The following is an 18,939-nucleotide window of genomic DNA, read 5'->3' as shown; positions in this document are numbered from 1 at the left end:
CATTCATGACAGAACGGTCGTTACTCATTACACAAGATTCATCAGTTCAAGTTTAACACAGTCATGGACAATTTTGTTTCTCCAGTTCACCTCACTTGCATGTTTCCATAGGAAACCCACACAGACTCCACAGAAAAGACCACAAACCGCTCCACCTGGGGATCAAACCCAGGACCTTCTTGCTCTGAGGCACTGTGCAGCTTCGTATATAATTTATTATTAAAGTTAAAACTTGGCATGAATGCTAACACTTGTTCACTAGAAGTCAACCCTGTGTCTGATACAGTACGTTATGTATTAGTTTTTATGTATCTAGTAACCACTTGTTGTATTCTAATGTCTGTTTTTATACACTAGATCTGTACACCTGACAACAAGCTTGTTGGACATCCCATTCCAAAACCAAAACATCAAGTCAAAGTCAAATTGTTTTGTATAGCGCTTTTTACATTAGACTTGGTCTCAAAGCAACTTTACAGAATCCAGGACTGACAGACCAAAACCCCCCTGGAAAATCCCCCTTAAAATTACAGTAAGGAACCTTGAGAGGATCCAGATAGCAGGGACCCCCATCTTTCTTGGAAGGAAGTCGCCCACGTTGTATCTATAACAGTGTAGCATCCTTCACTTGGGTACCATGATGAATGCAGTATCCTTATACACACCACTAGTGCATCCAGGGCCATTAATTACTAGAAATTAATTACTAGAAATCATAGTTAATAATAATAATCTGGGCGGCACGGTGGTAAGGTGGGGCGGTCCGAGTCCTTTCTGTGCGGAGTTTGCATGTTCTCCCCGTGTCCGCGTGGGTTTCCTCCGGGTGCTCCGGTTTCCTCCCACAGTCCCCTAAAAACATGCCACCAGACTAATTGGAAACACTGAATTGTCCTATAGATACCTAGCCGCTAGATGCACAAACCAGTGCATTGTAGTGCCGGTCCTATGGCCAATGAATAGGGAGGGTCGTGTCAGGAAGAGCATCCGACGTAAAAACTGTGCCAAATCCCGCCGGCGACCCCTAACGTGAAGAAGCCGGAAATGCCGACCCCGTAATCGAAAAATGGGACAAAGGCTAAGGAACAAGAAGAAGAAGAAGATTGTTAATAATAATAACCTCTTCATTCAAAGGCAACCTGGACAAAATACCTCAATGTGAGATAAATCACTAGTTTACTCAGTCGCACAAGATAATTAGAACAGCCAATCCACTTACTGCATGTTTTTGGAATGATAAAAAGTAACCAGACTACCAGTGACTGAAGGTCTCCAGGTTACTGCACACATTTTATAACTGACAAAGAGTCGAAGCAACCAAAGTTTTTTAATTATACGACACAGGCGAGCCGAGCCAGGCGGCGTACAGAAGCAGCAGAGCTCAAGTCTAATCCCTGTGTGTCCATGCTCTGCAAAGGATTTACAGCAGCCATCTGGAATATGGGCAGGAGCCAGACACAGACGGGCGAGATAAGGTTAAATAAGAACATCTAGCACGAGAACTCGGAGACATTAATGAGACGAGCACGAAAAATAAGGACGACACACATCATATCAAAGTATGAAACGAGAATGAATAAAAGAACAGCAGTTTGTCCCGAGCTTTGATTACCGTCTGTGTGTGTGTGTGTGTGTGTGTGTGTGTCGTTTACGCCTGTGGCTACAGAAGAAAGCTTTGATTATCTCCATTCTGCTGTTCAGACCGTGATCCACAGGACCATACATCTCTTTCTCTATTACCAGACTGTTCAATTTTACTTTGAAATGATCATTATTAAAAGGTAACAATTTGCAGGCTTCCTCTTATTGTGACTCTCTTATTATAAAACATATTCAGACCCTTTATTTAATACTTTACAGAAGCAACTTTGGCAGCAATTACAGCTGCAAGTCTTCATGGATTGATTACTAGATCACCCGAGGAGGATGGAGGTCCCTGCTGAGTCTGGTTCCTCTCAAGGTTCCTGTAATCTTAAGGGAGTTTTTTTTGCCACAGTCGCCCTCGACTTGGATTCTGTAAAGTCGCTGTACAAATAAATTTGACTTGACTCGATTTGACTAGATTTGGGCGGTTTATCCCAATCATCATGGCAGATCATGTCAAGCTCAGTTAGACTGGGTGGCGTCTGTAAACTGCCACCTTCAGGTCTCTCCAAAGATGTTCAATGAAGCTTGTGTCTGTGCTTTGGCTACGCCACATTCAAACCATTCTGAAGCCACGATGTTGTTCTGCTTTGGTTCATTCTCAGAGCTTTTTAAGGATCTTCCTGTATTTGGCTGCCCGCATCTGCCAATTTTTAGATTCTCATGATGCTACCACCACAATGTTTCACTGTGGAAGGTCAAGTGAACTATCTGTTTTTTATACCAGGTAAAGTGATTGCTGTTCAGCCCATATGGTTCAGTTTTCATCACATCAGACTAAAGATCCTTTAAGTGGCATCCATCTTGCCACTTTGCGATAAAGGCCTGATTTATGGACAGGACATTGGGGCTCTTTTATGCCTAGTTCACACTACACGAATTTTGCCCTGATTTTCGCTCGCTGATTGGTCGTTGCTAGATGTGCCGCCTCGGAGGCAACTTGGCGTTTGCTCGGGGATCAAAGCTCTGCTCTGGATCGCAATGTGTGAACTGTTAAACGACTCGATCCGAGCGGCTCTAGAAAAACATCTAGCATGTTAAATATCTGGACCAGTCGCCGACTCCTAATCGTGTTACGTGAAAGGCATTGCGAGCAGGTTGCGAGTGGCTGGAGTGCTGTGTCGAACTACAGCCAATAAGAACGCAAGATACGGGGTGAGGAGAAACCCAGGGTGGAGTTGTAAAAACGTGGGACAGGGGCGTAATATAGTTTCTATCAGAATACATCAGCACACACACACGATTTACAGTATTTGTGATCTTATCGTCCACAGCAAACCATAATACCCACGCTGCATTGCAAAAAATATTTATCAACCTCCAACTCTCTCTGATTCATTTATTTTTCCTCGTTGCTTTTACGTTGCACATCAGCGCACAAACAACTTTGATCGCTCGCTCATTGTTGACATGCATGTTTGGACGTGGTATCATTAAACCCCTCGTCACTTCTCGTGTGTTTTCGTGACTAAACGTAGTTTAAGAGGCCGGACAGACTCGCCTGTGATTCCTCCAGATGGTAGATGGTGTAGTGTGTGACCCCTCATCACCGATCAGTCGTGTAGTGTGAAATACACACCGACTTAAAAGACTCCCGATTGCAAGAGATCCAGTCGTGTAGTGTGAACTGTAAAGCGACCTGATGACTTGGAAAGACCCACATTTTTATGCTAGAATTGTTGAGGCCACTGTGGTCCTGCAACACTCAAAGTCTCAGATATTGCTTTATTTTGATGACAGAGATCCACAGACAGTTGGATCCTTAAATTGTGGGTTCTTTGCAGATGTAAATGTCAAGCTTGTAAGAAATAAATTAAAACCCTAAATAAGCTGCCTAGTGGACATGGGTTGAAGCTGGTAGATGCGTTTGCTCAGGGTTACTACTGGATGCTCAGCCAGGTTAGAAGAAGTGCCACCACCATGAGAAGGAAAGAAAGAATCTGTGTCGAGACTCGAGACAGAATGATTTTGCAGCTTCTGTCCGGCTCTCTGTGAAAGAGTCAGAACTGTGACCAGGCAGTGACCATCATGGGGGGCATTTTAGAGACACATTAACGGTTCTCCTGAAAGCCACTGACAATGGTGCACGGATCCGCTGGCTCATGACGGATCCCTGCTATCCCAGCGTACGCGGACAGGAGATGAGAAAATATGAAAAAGTAATGGAACATGTGCTCTGTGAGAGGGCAATTCACCTCCTGATGGCCGTCACCCTGCCTGCCTGCCCGCCTGCAATAAAGCAAATACGGTAGCTGTGATAGCACAGAGGACTGAGAGGAGATTGTGTGGCTTAAAGAACTGTAAGATTTTAAGTGTTCATAATGTTTGTATTGCCACCATTAATCAAACGTGAACGTTAATAAGAAACACTCTATACATGATTACGTCTGTGCTTTATAGAAGCTTTCTGTGTAACTAAACTGACACATTAAAAAGACTATCGAGTAAAACAATGGTAAAACAATGATATGTAAAAGGCTGGAGCCTATTCCAGCTTTTCAATGGGTGCAAGGCACACAGTAACACCCTGGATGGGGCGCCAATCCATTGCTGGGCAGACACACACACACACACACATACACACACCCATTCACCTGTAGGGCAATCAGTGTCTCCAATTAACCTGACTGCATGTTTTTGGACTGTGGGAGGAAACCTACGCAGACACGGGGAGAACATGCAAACTCCGCACAGAAAGGACCCAGACCGTCCCGCCTGGGGATCGAACCCAGGACCTTCCTGCTGTGAGGCGACAGTGCTACCCACTGAGCCACCGTGCCGCCCTATTTAAATAACTACTACTACAAAAAAAGAGTTTATGAGGGTCCGTAGATATTTTTTGCATGAAAAAGGGTATGTAGCATATTTACATTGATCAGGCATAACATTATGACCACCTTTCTAAAATTGTGTTGTTCCCCCTTTCTATCAGAACCAGCATGAACTTCTTCAGCAATTTGAGCTACAGTAGCTCGTCTGTTGGATCGGACCACACGTGCATCAATGAGCCTTGGGCGCCCATGACCCTGTCGCCGGTTTACCGCTGTTCCTTCCTTGGACCACTTTTGATAGATACTGACCACTGCAGACCGGGAACACCCCACAAGAGCTGCAGTTTTGGAGATGCTCTGACCCAGTCGTCTAGCCGTCACAATTTGGCCCTCAGATCCTCACGCTCGCCCATTTTTCCTGCTTCTAACATCAACTTTGAGAATAAAATGTTCACTTGCTGCCTAATATATCCCCCCCCCCCCCCCCCCCCCCCCCACACTAACAGGTGCCGTGATGAAGAGATAATCAGTGTTATTCAGTTCACCTACAGGGGTCATAATGTTATGCCTGGTCGGTGTATAGCATGTTCTTATAGTTTAAGAACCACTGATGTACAGGGTATATAGCATATTTCCAATAGGAGTAATCACAGTCATTTATCCATGAAAGAAACTAGTATCACTGGAGTCTGAATATTAATACAGATACAGGAAATGTGATCCCTGATTAGTGAATATAAATAGTGATTTATAAACAGTAAAATCAGATACACAGATGTAGTCAATACCTGATCTGATTTGGTGAACATTAATACATTTAGAGTATTACATTTACTATACTGTATTAATTCTGTTACAGACTAACACAGATTAAAATAGAAGTTGGTTTCATGACAGATCAATACATGACATTCACATTTACCACATTTATGACTGAATATGTTTGATTAAACAGTCTCGGTTTCTTTCAATACTTTAATACATCAAAGCAGATCGAATGAGACGGATTCAAAAGTTCATACAGTAGTTCCTGCTTTAACCCAAACACCATCGCATTCACAGGCAGCTGTCAGATGTGCAATAGAAATGCTTGGCATCTCCCAACAGCCTGAATAAATCTGCAACATTCATCAGTTTGGCCTGAAAGTTCTGGTTGAGGTACGGAGTCAGGAAATTGGCGTTTATCAGGAGCTCGTATTTGATCTTCCGTTCATTATAATCAGGAGTACACGTGCGCCTCTTACATTTCCAAATGTGTCTCTTCAAACGGCTCAGTTTATTTAATATTATTCTATGTAAGGTATTTACATTTTCAGCATTTAGCAGACGAGTTTATCCAAAGCAACTTACAATTATAATTGAATACAATTTAAGCAGCTGAGGGTTAAGAGCCTTGCTCAGAGCCCCAACAGTGGCAACTTGGCGGTAGTGGGGCTTGAACCAGCAACCTTCTGAATATTAGTACCCTGACCGCTGAGCTACCACTGCCCCTAGAGACACCTAGAGGTTTTAAGTACAGTGTGTGGTTTTTTTTATTTTTTATTATCAGGCATCCCTTGTGTTTTTGAAGTCTGAGAAGCACTAAAATAAATTATTTATGTTAAACACTGTAGTGATGGTTTTGTACGGCGCCTGGGCCACACCCGGCCCGTTGGGTGTCTCTGACCAGCCCACATGAGGTCAGTGGTAATTAGAAATAAGACGTAGGTAAAGTAGATAATGAGGTAATAAGACTGCAAACAGAATAGCAGTAGCACTTTGTTTAAAGTTTAAAACCTCCAGTTGATTTAAAAGTTAAATAATGTTTTTACTCTGCCTGCTTCTCATTTTCATCTATTCTTCCCGTAACAGCTTATTAATAACATACAATTTACTGCCTGTATACAGAGATAAACTGAATATTGAGCAGAACTAAGATCAGCACATTGGTCCAGCCCTACACAACAGTCCCAGTTTCTCATGTGGTCCCTTGCAAAATTTAATTGCCCACCTCTGGTTTAGTATTAAGTAATGGTTTACAGCATGTAAAGTAACTACTGGTTTAAACCCATGTCGCTGGAGCTGAATGGCATTATGCTATCATATCATATAGTAGATGTAATCTGCTTTCTAAAATACCCTGGCTTTCAGAGATCACAGACCCATAATGCACTTTGATGTCTGCATATGGCTTCATATTCCCTTAAAAGGCCGAAGAGAACCAGTAATAAAGGCCGACTACGTATTATACCAGCAGAACAAGACTGAGTCTAAGAGAGAGAGAGAGAGAGAGAGAGAGAGAGAGAGAGAGAGAGAGAGAGAGATGAAGTGAAAAGAGTGAAAGGAAAGAAGGATACAGACAGAGAAGGGAAAGCAAGAGAGAATGAAAGAGAAAAAGAGAGAGAACGAAGTTTGAATATCATTTCATACTCGTTCCTGCCTCTGTCTGACACACACTCACACACACACACACACTCACACACCTGCTGTTTCGATCTATCCAATCTACCAGATCTCTCTGAATCAGCCTCGTATCTTTCCAGTAAATTCGCCGCTCTAGATCTGCCGTCTCCTCGACTCTTTAATCCACGAGCTGGTTCACTCAGAGAAGCATTACTCAACCATTACTCTCTCCTCATATTATCCACAGGTCGTCCTGAGAACCGCTGGAAAGGAAGCTGAGCACCGCTGATACTAAAATCTTAATTAGGGTTCAGAAGTAACAGCCTCTAAAAAAACGCCAATTATTAGAGAAATACAGGTTAAGAACCTTGCTCAAGGGCCCAACCACGGCAGCCTGGCAGTGGTGGGGCATGAACCAGCAACCTTTTGAATACTAGTCCAGTACCTTAACCACTTGGCTACAACTGCCCTGAAAGAACAAATTCATCTCCCGGAGGAAACCCATACAGACACGGGGAGAACATGCCAACTCCACACAGAAAGGACCCGGACCACGCCACCTGGGAACTGAACCCAGGACCTTTTTGTTGTGACGTAACATTTCTACTTTTATTAAAGCTATAGGTGCGCTGCCAGGTGCTGCTGAGAACTCGAGCACCAGAGTTTGAAACTCAGCTGTGCTATCGACCCGGCCAGGCGTCCTACAGGCACAAACAGACGTTCTTCAGGCAGGGTTGCTATTGCAATTTGCTGGCTACTTAAGGAGCCTGCATGATCCATTAAAAGTACAGCCTGACTCTCTGCGTCAGAATCCGCCACTGGCAGATGAAAAGAAGCAGCTAACGACTGCACACGATGCACAGAGGGGGCGGGTGCTAGTCCGTGGCTCTCATCGGTCGGAGTGGGACTGGTGCAGGAAGAAAACCTGCTTCCAAAGCTTGAACATTCACTTTAAATACAGCGCCCATTCAAAATAAACATTCATCCATTTTAATTATATCATTAGTATGATGGAAATATGTCCAATTATTTATTACATGTTCCTAAAATGGTATAAAATCACTAAGGTGAATAAAAAGCACAAATCTGAAACACACCAACAGTTTCCTGTCCTTATAATAAAGCAGAGCGCCGAGTCGGGCTTACAAACCGACTTTGTATCTTAGCAGAGCGCTACAAGCATGAAATTGGTTTCTCACGACCGGAGAGCTCAGATAGGTTGTGTTTGTCGTGTTGGGTGTCGTGTCAATTTTTACGGTTCTGACAAAGTGTGTCAGAAGTGAAGCAGCGCTGTCGGCTGTAGCATGAACAGAATATGAAAGTGAACCGGTCTGCCTGCGCGTCACGTCACTTATAATTACTCAGTAATAATAATCAGGGCTGAGCATGATTATTTAAAGTCCTCAAACCAGAAACATGAGACAAGTGGTCAGTAAAAATGACCAATGTACTTATCTAAACATCTGCTTATCAAAGTTCTTACCAACAACATTAATTATTATAACCAGGGCAGAAAAGTGCTTGGAAATAAATAATTAATCATTTTTACTCACTCACTGTCTTAACCGCTTATCCAATTAGGATTGCGAGGGGGCTGAAGCCTATCCCAGCTTTTTCAATGGGCGCAAGGCACACAGTAACACCCTGGACTGGGCGCCAGCAGACACACATACACACCTATTCACCTATAGGGCAATTCAGTCTCCAATTAACCTGACTGCATGTTTTTGGACTGTGGAAGAAACCGGAGCTACCGGACGAAACCCACGTGGACACGGGGAGAACATGCAAACTCCGCACAGAAAGGACTCGGACTGCCCCGCCTGGGGATCGAACCAGGACCTTCTGAGGCAACAGTTTTACCCACCGAGCCACCGTGCCGCCCTAATCGTATTTAATTAGATGAATATTATTATTGGATGAATATTATAAAAAATAATAAATTAAGCATTATACACTTATTGAGTTTGTGTCGAGTGTAATATAATTAGGACAATACGGTGGCTCGGTGGGTAGCAGTCACCTCACAGCAAAAAGGTCCTGGGTTCGATCCCCAGGTGGAGTGGTATGGGGTTTTTCTGTGTGGAGTTTGCATGTTCTCCCCGTGTCTGTGTGGGTTTCCTCCGGGAGCTCTGGTTTCCTCCCACAGTCCAAAGACTGAAGTGTAATATAACCTTGAACTGATGAATCTTGTGTAATCTACCTGTCCTATCATGAATGTAACCAAAGTGTGTAAAACATGACGTTTAAATCCTAATAAATAAATAAAATTGTAAACAAGGATGTACAAGGTGCATAGTGCTTCATATTTTTATATGGTGGTATGGTATATCAGTCATATCTGATGGTATATCGGTGGGGTGAGTGAGGGGTGGTATAATTTAGAGATCTGCTATGAAACAGCTTATTTTGCATATTACAAAACTGCCATTGAGACAGTTGCTCTTAAAGGTCTAAGAGGTTAATAACAGCGATATTTTCCAACTGAAAGATATGAAAGAAGACAAGATAAGACAAGATAAGGTAAGACAAGATAAGATAAGATAAGACAAGATAAGACAAGATAAGGTAAGACAAAAGACAAGATAAGACAAGACAATAGGATAAGACCAGATTAGACAAGATCAGACAAGATAAGACAAGACAAGATAAAATAAGATAAGACCAGACCATAAGATAAGATATAATAAAATAAAATAAGACCAGATTAGACAAGATAAGATAAGATAAGACCAGATTAGACAAGATCAGACAAGATAAGACAAGACAAGATAAAATAAGATAAGACCAGACCATAAGATAAGATATAATAAAATAAAATAAAATAAGACCAGATTAGACAAGATAAGACAAGACAAGACAAAACAAGACAAGATAAGACAAAACGAGACAAGACAAGACAGACAAGACAAGACAAGATAAGATTCCTTAATCGATACCCATGAAGAAAATTCGAGTGTTACAGCAGCTCCAGAACAGAGTAAACACACTAAGAGTAAATAAAATAAAATAGCTACTAGTAGTAGTAGTTACTATATTTTACAATTTTTTGAACTCATAAAATATAAAGCAATTGTGCAGGGTCATACTATAGACATTGTGGTAACTTACTGTCACCTAAAAATGCACAAAATACTTCATTTAAATATCAGATGCAGTAAGTTGCTCATGTGTGAAATCATGCAGCCTGGTAAACCACCGTGTACAGGCAGGATTCCAGAATGACACAGAGTTGCATCATTACCAGTGAAGTAAACCAGTAATTCCAGAGGTATTAAGTGTAAAAGGAAACGTAATTTGTGCACGTTAAGCAGGTTTAGTTCGACTGTTAGATTGTGTGACATGTTGGATCTGTATTGGTGAGTTCAGATTAACTCAGGTTGAACTAAAATGCAAAACCTAGAGGAACTATTTTCTCTCTGGGAGCCGCGACTGAAGTGAGATTGCAAAATTCTCAGCGTGTTTTAGAAGCAGCCAGCATGAAATTCCCACAGGAATGAACCGTGCAGGAATGAAGGACACACAGACAGACGAGCGAGGGGCGAAACATCGGCAAACACAGACGAAGGTCTTTCTGACGTTTCAACCAAAGAGCTGAAAGAACATGAATGTACAAGCAAAGAGTCTTGTACATTGGCTGTTTTCATCTCTAATAGCTTTATTTATGAACCTAGTACTACAGATTAGCTTCTCTAAAATAAAACTCTAATATATGTTGTAGTATAGGAGCTTACAATCTATTAAAATATTTCTTATTAAAAATTGAGTAAACGTCTCGCCATTCCAGGATCACATGTACACTATATTACCAAAAGTATTCACTCACCCATCCGAATCATTGAATTCAGGTGTTCCAATCACTTCCATGGCCACAGGTGTATAAAACCAAGCACCTCGGCATCCAGACTGCTTCTACAAACATTAGTGGAAGAATAAGTCGCTCTCAGGAGCTCAGTGAATTCCAGCGTGGTACCGTGATGCCACCTGTGCAACAAGTCCAGTAATGAAATTTCCTCACTACTAAATATTTCAGTCGACTGTCAGTGCTATTATAAGTTATTGGGAATGACGGCAACTCAGCCATGAAGTGGTAGCCACGTAAAATGACAGAGCGGGTCAGCGGATGCACAGAAATCGCCAACTTTCTGCAGAGTCAATCACTACAGACCTCCAAACTTCATGTGGCCTTCAGAATAGCTCAAGAACAGTGTGTAGAGCTTCATGGAATGGGTTTCCATGGCCAAGCAGCTGCATCCAAGCCTTACATCACCAAGCGCAATGCAAAGCGTCAGATGCAGTGGTGTAAAGCACGCCGCCACTGGACTCTAGAGCAGTGGAGACGTGTTCTCTGGAGTGACGATTCACGCTCCTCCGTCTGGCGATCCGATAGAATAGTCTGGGTTTGGCGGTTGCCAGGAGAACGGTACCTGTCTGACTGTATTGTGTCGAGTGTAAAGTGTGGTGGAGGGGGGGATTATGGTGTGGGGTTGTTTTTCAGGAGTCGGGCTCGACCCCTTAGTTCCAGTGAAAGGAACTCTTAATGCTTCGGCATACCAAGAGATTTTGGACAATTTCATGCTCCCAACTTTGTGGGAACAGTTTGGGGATGGCCCCTTCCTGTTCCAACATGACTGCGCACCAGTGCACAAAGAACAAGGTCCATTAAGACATGGATGAGCCAGTTTGGTGTGGAAGAACTTGACTGGCCTGCACCTGGACTGGTCCTGACCTCAACCTGATAGAACACCTTTGGGATGAATTAGAGCGGAGACTGTGAGCCAGGCCTTCTCGTCCAACATCAGTGTCTAACCTCACAAATGTGCTTCTGGAAGAATGGTCAAAAATTCCCATAAACACACTCCTAAACCTTGTGGAAAGCCTTCCCAGAAGAGTTGAGGCTGTTGTAGCTGCAAAGGGTGGGCCGACATCATATTAAACCCTATGGATTAAGAATGGGAGTCACTCAAGTTCATATGCGTGTGAAGGCAGACGAGCGAATACTTTTGGTAATATAGTGTATGTATTAAAATCCGTCTACAGAAGAGCTGATCACCGTAAGAACATTAGCACAATCAGCCCGACAGATGTCGTGTAAGCGCCCGTGATTAGCACCCAATGCGCCGGAATGCAATTATTTTGCTAATCAGGACGCCAAACTAGCCGAGAAAGTCGTCTAACGCAGCACACGGTGTCATATCATGCGCCGCTCCCACATCAGCGCTGACGGATAGCCCTCATTAATTAAAGAGCAAAATAAAAAGCGAGCTGCGTGCCCGACCGTGTTCCTGTTTATCTATCGCAGAGGAAATCCAATTATTCTTAGATTTAGAAATATGCTGCATCAGGATCATTGAGATTCAGGCTGCATTACTGGCCTCTAAAAAACAAGCTGCAATCGCAAGCACGGAAACCAAGTAGCTACGAGGGAAATAAAACAGCTATCAGTTCTAAAAGACTGATCAACAAGGAGCTCTAACTGATAACTGTTTAATTCTATTTTTTATTATTATTATTTTATTTATGCATTTTCGCCCCTTTTTCTCCCGACTTTAGCGTATCCAATTACCTAATTACATTATGCTTCCTCTGTACTGATGTTGATCTCCACCCTGGTTTAGGCAGAGCCAAGATTCGAAACGATGAGTTAGAGATGTCAGCTCTGGTGTGCTAGTGTCTTTTACCATGTTTAAACTGTGTTTAATAGCAGTAGCTAACTAATATCAGTATAGTTTTAACATTCCACTTAATGCACCCACACATTTCTGTTTAACTGATGTACAAGTGTATTTAGTTGAGTTGATGAGATCGCTTGATAGTAGAGCTAAGCGGTATGACCAAAAATTTGTATTACTGTAGTTTTTAAGATTCTGATGGTATCACGGTGTGGTTTTTTTTTTTTTGTATGACTGGGACTTTTTATGTGTCTGTGTTTCATTCTACTGTCATAAGTACATAGAATATAAAACATGTTAATTTCAGTATGTATATAATGAAGGTTTTGAGCGCTATAAGCTTTGCTCGGCCCCACAAAATGACACAATATATGATGGAATCAGGACGCGTGAAACTGTTCCAATAAATACAATTTTTATTGTTTATTTAATATTTAAGTATTATTCAATTACCCTCAGCTCTCCCTTTAACTAATAAAACCATGTTTGCAAACTGCACTGTACAACTTGACCACAGGTTTGTTGTAGAAAAGTGGACGACTTTAAATATCTTAGATTCCAGTTCGCTTATAACGTTGGTTTAGAGACTGACCTAAAATATTTTCACCCTGTAAGACAGACCTGGAATCCAGAGTTTTAATTATCGCTCTGAAAGCTTCTGTCTCGACTGTCTACACAGGAATTGTGTCCTCAGATATGTGGCTTGTTACTGCGTTCGTAATGTCGTTGTTTGTAACAGCCGTGGCTCGACAAATCATGCAGTATTAAGTGTTTTGGTCTGTTCTAAACTGCCCACACGCCGCATTTCTTTTCCTCTCTTCACGCCGCATTGTTTTTCCGGTGCATATTTGGTCTTCCTCTCTTCATCCTCCATCTGTTTTTGTTTGATTCTTTCACCATATTGAGGAAAGCTCTCTCATTTGTTAAAACTGTCAGGCTAACACTACCTGGCTAACTCATGAGCTGTATCTAATCTTTTAGTGGCAAACAATATTATATGATCTGCTGCCTTTTGAACCGTACAGCTGTTAAAATTAACTATGTTACGGTATCGCTGTATTTGAAAAATCCATACGGTATGAGGAATCATAGACGGTATAGCGAATGTACTGTCATACTGCGCAGCTCTACTTGATAGTGTAACATGGTTAGTGTGGGAACGTGGCATCGTTTCTAGTTACACTGTGGCCACCTTTGCGTACATATTAACCAACGACCCAAAGCAAATATTTGACTGCTGTCAGGAGAACGAGATTAAGATTGACTTGAGTAACAAGGGTGAGAAATGTAGAAAACATTCTGCTTTACTATTAAACTAATAAACAATCCTGACCAATATATCTGTGAGCACTGTTTACCCAGTGGACTTAACAGACTGAACATTGTGAGTGTGTGTGTGTGTGTGTGTTCCACTGAGCTGTGGCATATTTTGTGACATGCTTTTGAGCATTCTTGGTGTGGCGATGACATTTAAGCCAGGCTTGCCGTGCCACGAGTCCTGTACTCACTCTAATTGAAACAGATGGAGAGACTTGGGCGACGCCTTAGGGCCTGAACACTACCGCCGCCACTGCCTTCACTATGGATCTGTCTTAAAAGCTAGTGAGCTGCCTTGCTGCCTACTGCTTACCTGATCAGCTGCCTCAGTTGAGAGGATTTTAATAAGACATCAATTCTAATGAGGCAGATTATTTAGACGCACTACTTATACGCCGATTATGTCAGCGCAGTTTTCGCTTACTTAGCTAACACGGTTAACATCAGGCCATTCAAACCAGCGGGCTGAGACGGCACAACCCGCTAGCACGCCAGCTAACGTCTCCCTCCGTGTACCGAAAACGGTTAAACTGTCCCTGACGAATCTGAATTTACAAATAAACGACACTTATATAATTCTACCTTTATACTAATTAAAAATATACTAGAGGTTATTTACATTTGAAAAGAACTCTGTTGGTTGCTCCACATTGATTCGTCCGCCGCACTGAATGCTGGGATTGCCTGGGACAGCGCTGACGAAGCATCATCGGACGCTCCCTCATTATTCAGTCAGATTATCACTCAGAATTAAGGCGCCCAGTAGAAGCATTTTAAGGGATCTATTAAGGAATTTAGACACACCTCATTCTCGGGAGTGCATGTAGGATGATGAAAAATGCGTCTATGTTGAGAGATCTCGAGCTTTTCAGACAGACACAATGACTGCTAAAAGACTAAGCAGGGTTATGCAGCATTTTTAGAAGAGTAAGAGCACTTTACTTCATGACAAGATAAACTATGCCTTCTGATCAGACCACATCTGAGCAGAAATGAATGATGGTGACAAGGGTCGAGTAAAAGCAGAAAGTAGAAAAGGAATAAAACACGTCAGGTCATCACGATCTACTTTTTAAGGGTAACCTTATTCTGCGCTTCAGTTTCCTGTATTGATATTTAGCATTACAGGGCAAGCGACTGAAAAATCACACTGACCTTATTCTGATGATTTGCTCTGGATGGTGTCAGTCAGGTTTGTGTAGTCTGGACAGTAGCTGCTGATGCCAGTTCTCAAGCTTCCAAGTGTTCATCAGTAAGTGTGGACCCAGATTTGATTATCAGGATTTTAACGTCATGTTTCACACTTTCGGTTACATTCATGACAGGAACGGTAGTTACTCATCACATCAGGTTATATCGAACACAGTCGGGGACAGTTAAGTGTCCCCAGTTCACCTCACTTGCACGTCTTTGGACTGTGGGAGGAAACCGGAGCTCCCGGAGGAAACCCACGCAGACACGGGGAGAACATGCAAACCACACAGAAAGGACCCGGACCGCCCCACCTGGGGATCGAACGCGGGACCACCTTGCTGTGACACGATAGTGCCACCCACTTTGCCACCGTGTTGCCCGGACCGATATTTAGACTTCGTTATTTTCATGTTGAAAAGGCTGATTCACACAAGTAAGTAAATCCAAAAATGCGGTGAAATATGAGGCAAATATCAGCCGGTAAGTTCCACAATTGTCGAAAAAGCAGAGGCGCTTGACTTCATATGAACGTCAGATTGTAGGGTTAAAATTTCAGTATGCGACATGAGATCTGAATATTCTCTGTCAGCTTCTTCCACGTAGGAATAAAACAGCGTCTCTGCAGTGTTGTTGCCCAAATCGAACCCTTTTTGATTTCTTTGTGCTTGGTTGCGCACTCAACTTCACAAACGGTGCAGGTTACAAAAGGAAAATGCTAAAATGGCGCAAACTGGCTACTGATGAATGAAAACTTTATAGCTTCACAGTGCTTCAGGCGGGCTGAGGTGAGGCTATGGTAACAAACTGTAAATTAAAGAAGCATTGGCGCGATCTACCAGCGTGCACTGTGCAATCGACGTGTGGGCACCCCTGGTTTAAACCATCTTGAATGCTCTGTTTAATTTTCCAGGCTGATATTTTAACATCTTCCAACATATTTTCCTTTCATTTTAGCTATAAAAGGCTTATGTTTGGTACTTTCTAGCAAAACATGCGTGCACGGTTATTTTCTACCGCTCAGTGGTTTAGTGGCTTGGCTGAGGATGGACCATGAACCAGCAGCAGCTCGATGCCGGCGCTGAACACAGAGTTCACAGAACTTTAATCTGTAAACACAGTGCATGCTGCCTGGCAGCCGAAAATGAGATTTCGAGATGGTTTCACTGTTCGTTCTGTGGTGTGGATGGATGGATTATTAAAACTGTTCTGTAACTTGAATCGTAGAAGCCACTTTTTTGGGATAGACTCTTAGCTCTGCAATTTGGTATACCTGCAAAGCAAACAGCTTAGGATCCATCCACATAAACTCCTAAATTATTAAACAGTATGCATTAGTAGTTAAAATATTCTAAAGTTAAAAGTACTATGGATGTAAGAAGGTGCTCGGTCCTTGTCTGGAGGTCTGGAGTGTGCACATTTCATACAGATCACAGGTAAAAGTGAGCTGAAAGGTTTTATTACGTCAGCTAGACGCAGTGCATTGATTAAGGTAATGGAGTGATCAAAAGTTTGCAGGTTCATGTCCCGACCAACAAGCTTCCACTTTTGAGCCCTAGCACAAAGTCTTTAACTCTTAAATACACTGTATTCAGGGATGTAAGTAAATTTGAACATAAAGCATCTGCTAAATCAGAGCCAGGTACCAGGTGTGTAAGGAATTTCTCTTGGTGCAGGTGTCAACATATTTAGATGTAGTGAAATAATATACTGTAGTAAATCTTTATATCTTATATAAAGATAGACATTTATCTAAACATATATACAAATAGCCAATACACTAACAAACTTTAAGTAATAAAAAATGCAATGGAATAGAAATATAACAGTAAACTAACAAACTTCAAGTAAAAAATTGTGCATTGGTGAAATTGAAGTGATTATTATCTCAAGTAGTAGGGTAAGGTGCACATGTGTGCAGGAAAATCATGCCATAAATGCCATAATTGTAAATAAAAGCGAGTTAATTATACAGCTAAATAACAGATGTTATTTCTATGAACACAAATATGACCATAAGCAATGTATGAGACGAGCAATTAACTTCAATTCTGTAAATGTACTTGGCTGGAGTGAATGTTTGGTTTGAAATCTTTCTAAAGAGTTTGTTGACCTCTGGTCTGGGCTTTTTATACACATAGAAGCATGTATTATACAGTGGTACACAAACTGTTTTAATCAAGTCGTTGAAAATCGAGCATGTGATGACAAAAACAAATCTTAAAAAACATCAGATCTCTTGAACATCAAGTACAGTTTAAACTTTCTGAATTATTCTAACTTTTTAATAAATACTATAATAGTAATTATAGATCGTGTTCTCATAAAACACAGTTAGATTGATGGTATTACCTTGTGTAGGCAAAGAGAGCTGCAGCTAATCCCAAATATCAATCCCTCCAGACTGGAACACTGTGGATATTTCTGCTCCCAAATTGTGGTCTCAAAATGACTTAAATACCAGCGACATTCCTCCCGTGGCCTGACTGGATCAGAGAGAGAGAGAGAGAGAGAGAGAGAGAGTCATTCACCTTTTGGGGAGGCAGTCTGATCATGTTAGATCTCCTGGCCTCGGCACTGATCTGAAAACAGATGTGTGTTGTTGAAACACACGGTGAGATGCAGAGAGAGTTTATTTTGGCTGTTTTCAGGTCAGGCTGGTTGTACGTTGACCTCTCTGTGTGACATTGATAGCCGAGGTGGGCGGATCGGCTTTCGGCAGAGCCTGAAAACAATACCTGGTCATTCAGGGCCCAGTATAGTGTGTGTGTGTGTGTGTGTGTGTGTGTGTGTGTGTGTGTGTGTGTTTTAGCACTGGTCTGTTAGAATTGACAGAATGGAATACTGGAAACGCTTGCACTGAAATAAGCACAGCAAGAAGGTCCTGGGTTCAATCCCCAGGCGGGGCGGTCCGGGTCCTTTCTGTGTGGAGTTTGCATGTTCTCCCCGTGTCTGTGTGGGTTTCCTCCCACAGTCCAAAAACATGCAGTCAGGTTAACTGGAGACACTGAAATGCCCTATAGGTGAATGTGTGTGTGTGTGTGTGTGTGTCTGCCCTGTGATGGACTGGCGCCCCTTCCAGGGTCTTACAGTGTGCCTTGTGCCCATTGAAAAGCTGGGATAGGCTCCAGCACCCCCCACGACCCTGATTGGATAAGCAGTTAACAAAGTGAGTGAGTGAGTGAGTGAGTGAGTGAGTGAATGAAATAGGCTTGTCAACATTCAGACTTTGCCTCATTACAGCCTCTCTTTTGGATCCACGTATAGAAATGGGCATTTATTTCACCCCACACACACAAATGCGAGTGTACACGTGCACACACTACCCACCGTACCCACCCTACAGGCCTAATTATTCTGTCTTGGCAGGAGGTTTCAGTGAGATGGATGAAACGAGAAGCAGGTCATCATGAGGTTTTACACACGCAGTAAACAATGAATATTGTTTAGCGAAAACAGCGACTACAAAGCGTTTCTTATTTATTTCATTATTTACTTGAAAAAAGAAACTCTTCCAGCTGATCAGTGTGTGAAACGTGCCGAGACTTGATCTCATCTCAATTCTTAGACTGCTGCAACAGTAGATCCATCATGTATAATAGATGAGCTTGTTACACCTACCACTCTACACTACACTAAACCAGTCCGGTCAAACCCTGCCAGCATGTACACCGATCAGCCATAACATTAAAACCACCTCCTTGTTTCTACACTCACTGTCCATTTTATCAGCTCCACTTACCATATAGAAGCACTTTGTAGTTCTACAATTACTGACTGTAGTCCATCTGTTTCTTTGCATACTTTGTTACCCCCTTTCATGCTGTTCTTCAACAGTCAGGACCCCCACAGAGCAGGTATTATTTAGGTGGTGGACCATTCTCAGCACTGCAGTGACACTGACATGGTGGTGGTGTGTTAGTGTTAGACACAGCAGCGCTGATGAGTTTTTAAACACCTCACTG

General features: G+C 42.3%; 1 protein-coding gene across 4 annotated transcripts in view; it reads right to left on the bottom strand.

Annotated features, from left to right (window-relative positions):
* Nucleotides 1-17,403, bottom strand: part of shank3a (SH3 and multiple ankyrin repeat domains 3a) — a 244,008-nt gene extending 226,605 nt beyond the window's left edge. For all 4 annotated transcript variants that reach the window (XR_010013991.1, XM_063004289.1, XM_063004290.1 and 1 more), the window contains exon 1: nucleotides 17,327-17,403. The gene's annotated coding sequence lies outside the window, so the exon portion shown is untranslated. The remainder of the gene's footprint in view (nucleotides 1-17,326) is intronic.
* Nucleotides 17,404-18,939: the final 1,536 nt, after the last annotated feature.

This window comes from Trichomycterus rosablanca, chromosome 11, assembly GCF_030014385.1.
Source record: "Trichomycterus rosablanca isolate fTriRos1 chromosome 11, fTriRos1.hap1, whole genome shotgun sequence".
NCBI classification, from domain to species: domain Eukaryota; kingdom Metazoa; phylum Chordata; class Actinopteri; order Siluriformes; family Trichomycteridae; genus Trichomycterus; species Trichomycterus rosablanca.
Note: the sequence above shows the minus strand (reverse complement) of the source record. Positions and strands in the feature narration are given on the sequence as shown.